Raw genomic sequence first — 6,254 nt, 5'->3', positions numbered from 1 at the left:
AACAAATCAGAGGGGCAGTGGGCGGGCATTAGTCTAGACAAACCCCTAGAGTGACGTGTTCCGACTGCTCTCACTAAATCCTTGGCTGCATCAGAGCCAAATGGTGAATTTCAAAATTAAATGACTTTATCGGCAAATCGGCTTTGAAAATGATATCGACGCCGATAATCGGCCACTTCGATAATCGGTCGACCACTAGATATGTTAACAAATGTTACTTAAATATGGGATTAGAATATATACCGTAGCCAGAAAATTTTAAAGAAGTAAAGGCTATGTAAAGGCTTGAAACTATAGTCCCAGACTTGAATGAATGTTGAGTTGTCTTAGCTAAAAACAACTTGCCCTGCCATATCTTAAAATATATCAGTGCCATTGTTTGTCTCAAGATGCACACCCGTAATGTTTTTGTATAAAAAATCTATAAAAGCAACTTAAATATCCTAATTTAACAAAGACATATAGTCCAGTCTTATCTGCGAAACCTGGTCATAGAATTATGTGAGTGTATAAGTAGTATTTATTTAGCAGGTTGTTTGTGTTGCCATAAAAATAAACCAACAGTAATATGATGATTACAAAGAACATAATACTACCTTCATAGATTTTTATATTTTAAAAACAAAACATGACTTCTGTCTGTGAATACTGATACTGGCAGTATAATGTCAGTATAGAAGATTGTGCCAGAAGTCATTGCCTGAAAGTATTGTAGGATAAGAATGTTTTGACCATAAAACGAAGCAGAATAGATGCAAATACTTTCAATCTCACTTTACGGGTTAAGCGTAGTGCGGTATATATGCAACCCTGAGACACATATTTACAGGAATATATAGTGATCACTACAGTGCTAATCGTATTTACATTCTGAGAAGGTGATATTTCATGTGTAAATCAAATGATATAGAATTACATTCTCTGAATAATAACAAAATACTACATTATTAGTCTTGTGAACTTCCTTATATTAGATTTGTGTTAACAAACAGTAGTCAAAGCCCATATTTTCAGTAAGTAAACATGTATGCCCTGACCAATTTTAAAATTAGCCACATGATGTCACTGTTTCTTTTCTGACAGCCATGGCTTCCTCTAGCTGTTCACTCACTGATGAACAAATGAACTGTGGTATCTGTCTGGCCGTGTTCACTGACCCAGTCACAACTTCATGTGGACACAATTTCTGTAAAGTCTGTATCGATGCATGCTGGGACAGTGGACAGCTCTTCGTGTGTCCAATCTGTAAAAAAGAATTTGAAACGAAGCCAGAACTGAAGATTAATACAGAGCTTGCAAAGGTTGTGGCTGATCGTATGAAGATGCAAGAAAACACCAACAAATCTAATGTTGAATGTGACTTCTGCTGTGGAAATAAACTAAGGGCAGTGAAGTCTTGTTTGCAGTGTATGGCTTCCTTTTGTGAGACTCACCTGGAGAATCACAAATCTGCACCCAGACGCATGAGGCACATACTGATCAGCCCTGTGGAGAACCTGGAAGATTACATCTGTACCAGTCATGAGAAACCACTGGAGATATTCTGCCGAGATGATCAGTCCTTTCTGTGTCTGTTCTGCATTGAAACCGAGCATACGAGTCATGACACTGTTTCAATAGAGCAAGAGAATTCACACAGGAGGGTGAGACAAAAATCTTTCAGACTTCTCATTGATTCACATTTTGGTTTGCATGTCAGTATATTATAGATCAAAATTACTGCAGCTTCCTTAAAATGCAACTCCGTTCAATTGCTGTCTCCAGATTCAGTTGGAAGAGGAACAAAGAGATGTCAAAAGGATGATCCAGGAAAGACAAAAGAAGATTAAGCACAATCAGAACATAGCAAAGATGAACAAGGTGCAGTGTCAGACATTACAAGGAAACCATAACTAAAGACAGACATGAACAGTGTGCCATGTGATAGTTCATTTCGAACCATTAAGGGGTGCAGGGTGAAATGATGAAAGAATTTAAAATTTTTGGGTGAAGTATCACTTTAATTTCATAGTGTTTCATTGTAATGTTTTCCTCAATATAACCAGAAAAAGAATCAGCGAGATAAAGAGTGCAGTGTTAAGCTCTTCACTACTCTGATCCGATCTATTGAGAAATTCCAGTCTGAACTGTTTGATCAATTGGAGGAGAAGCAGAATGCAGCAGAGAATGAAGCAGGATGTCTCATGAAAGAGCTGGAGCAGGAGATCACTGAATTAAAGAAGAGAGACACTGAGCTGGAGAAAATCTCACAGACGGAGGATCATCTCAATCTTCTTCAGGTCAGTGTTCATTCAATAAAGCACTCTGAATCAGGAATCACTCATGCTGAGCCATGTCTCCTGCAAATGTAGACATACTCATCATCTGCGTGCAGCCCTCTGCGAGTCAAGTCCTGGACTAACATCAGCATCAACACTGACCTCAACACACAAACCCTAAAGAAAACTCTTACCTGCCTTAGGAAAAATGTCCAAATGGAAGTGAAAAAGTTTTTTGAGACAAGTATGTATTTTGTATTGGAATTATGTACTTAAAAAAATATATGTATACAATTTATAAGAACATTAACCTAAAATGTGATTTTATTCAGTACAAAAATAAAATTCAGAGAAAAAACATTTCAATATAAAACTTTTAAATGAATGAAAATAAATTTTAAAAAATTAAACAGATTAATTAAAAGATCAGTGCTTCATTGTTAAAACAAATCTGGCATCTGCTCTGTGTGGCATAATAGCCAACATAAAGCTGAAACAATACTGTATGTAGATTATATTCTACAAGCATCTTTTTTTACCATACACAGATTTAAAAGTGATTTTACTTCAAAGTACTTAAATCATTTTAATTCAGACTACAAGCTCTGTAATCTATATCTCTGATTAAAAGAATAATATTTTCAGTTTACTCATCAACTGCTTTATTTGAAGGGTCATCTATCCCCTTTCCATACTGAATACGGTTTCTTTGCTTGCTGAATATTTAAACACTCCAGTAAATGTTAAAATTCTATTTCCCAGCTCAACCTTCAGTTATTCAAGAATTCGACGTTTTTCCAAAACCTACATCTTCTGCATCATCGTTTGGAGAGAATACTATTGAACCAAACTCAGCGAAAGGAATATTTGTTTTCAGCAGCACAAATACAAGCAGCAAAAATACAGATTCTCTTATGAAGCTTTCTTTACCTGTACCTAAAAGTTCAGCAATTAAGAAAAAGAATGAATGTATGTCATTTGGCACACAGCAAGGCACCCTGACAGATTTCTCTGAAACAAAATCCAGCGATGTTCTGAAAGAAGGAAAAATCTACTTTACTCTGGGTAAAATGGACAAAAGCACTTGCTCTCCGAAGAAAGAAGTAAAAATTAATACATTCAATCTCTCAAAAGTGGATATGGGTAAGACAAATCTTATCAATATGCATGTTATTTGCTGATATATACATGTTTATTAATAATCCTTTTTCCATCACCAGATTTGAGTACAATGCAGAAACTTTATGCAGGTAAGCAACATGAGCCAAATAGGTACCTTTCAGATTCAGCCTGGACTGCTTATAATGTGTTCATTAATAATAATATTAATAATACGTTAAATTTATATAGAGCCTTTTTTCTAAAAGTTGAAGGAGAAATTGTTCTAAGAGTTAGGGGCAGTGAGTTACAAAGTTTAGGAGCCATCACAGAGAAATATTTGCCTCCCAGATAGGTCAAGCAAAATCTTAGTACTGTCATGAAACACTAAGGGTGGTGAGGACATGGAGACAGAGGACCCAAGTGCAGACAGGGAGGTAAGGGCAAGACTTTAATAAATACAAAACAAACACCCACGAGGGGGTAACAGAACAAAACATGGAAACAGGAACAAGGACTTAACTAGACTAACACTTGAAATTTTAACTCACCCCGGATGACACAAACAATGAACCAGCACAAGACAAGAGACACGAGGTCAATATAAAGGGAACCAAATCAAGAGGGGACAGGTGGATAAACTAATTAACACTAACTAGGAAACAGGAAGGCGGGAACAAAGACCGGAGAGAGAGTATGGCAACTAATAGGTGCCAAAGTAGTCTCTCTCCAACATAAAACAAGGGATCCTGTCTGATTCCACCTCAAGACCAAGCAATACCTGACATAAGGCGGAACCATGACAGAACCCCCGGCCCAACATGATAAAAATAATAACCATAAAACATTGGGGGGGTAACAAGAGCCCAAAGGGAATGGCAGGCTGCACCGGACTGGAATGGCCGGCTGCACAGGACCGGAATAGCCGGCGGACACACGGGCTGGGCGCCGGTAGGAAGGCCGGCTGGACATGGACATAGGGGTGTCGGCTGCACCGGACTACACACCGGTTGCACTGCCGACGGGTTGTGGCGAGAACCGGATACTGGTGAAAAAGTTCCATGTTATCGCTTTAAGTAACAAGTTGTGACAAACGGTGTCGAAAGCTGAGCTGAGATCAAGTAGTAAAAGTATAGAGAAAGATTTCCTGAGTCCCCAAAAAGTAGGCGGTTGTTAATAACGCTTACTAAAGCGGGTTTAGTACTGTGACGCAAACCTCTAAACCTTACCGGAATACATCAAACTGATCATCTTTAGCTAGAAATTACTGTAGTTGAGTGGCCACCAGCTTTTCAATATTTTTTGAGAGATACGGTAGGTTAGAAATTGGACGATAGTTAGCATAATCAGTTTTCTGTGATTATTTTGCAGTGGATGTGATTTTGGATCCGAACACAGCTTACCCTAAACTTATTCTGTCTAAGGATGGGAAACAAGTGAATTATGATGGAACTTGGAGAGATGTTCCGAATAATCCTGAGAGGTTTGATTGCTCCGCTTGTGTCCTGGGAACGGATGGATTTTCCTGTGGAAGATTTTACTTTGAGGTGCAAGTTGGTGATAAACCTGAATGGGACATAGGTGTGGCTAGAGACTCTGTTAACAAAAAGGGGAAAATAACAGTGAGCCCAGACTATGGGTTCTGGACAATATGGCTTAGAAATGGAAATAAATACATGGCTAATGAATCAAGCCCCATTTCCCTTCACCTAAACCAGAAGCCTGAGACGGTGGGGGTCTTTGTGGATTATGAGGCGGGTTTGGTCTCTTTTTATAATGTCAAGACCACGTCTCTTATCTATTCCTTCACTGATCAGTCTTTCAATGAGAAACTCTATGCATTTCTCAGCCCTTGCAACAGTAGAGGAGATGTGAACAAAAAGCCTATGATCATCTCTAGCCACCCGGGGTTTAATTACTAAACCCATTGATACTAGTATAGAGGTTTAGGGCTTGGTCACACATACTGCAGGGTTTGATTATATTTCATATAGTTTAAGGGCAGCAATTAAAAAAACTCACACTTAGACTGAAAATGTGGACGCTATATGTGACTAGTTTTTTATTGCACTTATGCTTTTTGTTGTGCTTATGTTGTTCCAATTGCTTCCATTGTTTATCTCATCTGTAAGTCGCTTTGGATAAAGGGTCTGCTAAATGACTTAATGTAAATGTAAGTGTGAAAATTTACAAAATTGTCCATGTGCAAACACGGTCATAAAAATATTATATCCATATTTTTTCACACATTCAATGATTGTATTATTATTTTTTGAGAAGTGTCAGATTTTCTAAAAAAAATCACACTTCATTTCAAAATGGACAAAAATGTACAAGTTCAAAACTCTCATAAAATGATTATTTAAAAAAATATATAGACTTTAACTAACTTTAATTTTTAACCAAATTCTTTCGAGATCATAACAGAGTTTTAATCCAGTTTTTTATATAATGCCACATCTATCATGCCATGGTGAATGGGCTTCTGAACTTCTTACCTTTTATGTCAGTTAAAGAAGCTATCGAAAATGAATAATAATGCTAACAAGGTATAAAAAACATGTTTGAATGAAAACTACTTTCAAATCTCTACAGCTACAGTGACCTGAATATAAGGAGTTGGATTTGTGATTTGTTATAAAATATGATGCCTTTCGTTCAAACTGTATATATATACACACTAGCACAATTTTTTCAGTACACATATACAAACCACACTATGACATCTTTACTACTAACACATTTATAGCTGTTCCCTTCCTGTCTTTCTCTTGAAGTTGTGTCGAACCGACAGTTGGCATTCGACTAGAGAACCAATCATCTTCTGACTAGCTAATGAAATTGTCGAATGAAATTTGCATGCCGGACTCTGCCCCAGATATCCGGGTATAAAAGAGA

The 6,254-nt window shown here is 37.3% G+C and overlaps 1 pseudogene; it reads left to right on the top strand.

The window, feature by feature from the left end:
- The first annotated feature begins 1,085 nt into the window (after positions 1-1,085).
- LOC130425871 (E3 ubiquitin-protein ligase TRIM39-like) lies at positions 1,086-5,297 on the top strand (annotated as a pseudogene).
- Positions 5,298-6,254: the final 957 nt, after the last annotated feature.

The sequence above is a fragment of the Triplophysa dalaica genome, chromosome 1, assembly GCF_015846415.1.
Source record: "Triplophysa dalaica isolate WHDGS20190420 chromosome 1, ASM1584641v1, whole genome shotgun sequence".
Classification (NCBI taxonomy): domain Eukaryota; kingdom Metazoa; phylum Chordata; class Actinopteri; order Cypriniformes; family Nemacheilidae; genus Triplophysa; species Triplophysa dalaica.
The sequence above is the reverse complement of the archived record's forward strand: the minus strand, read 5'-3'. Positions and strand labels throughout refer to the sequence as shown.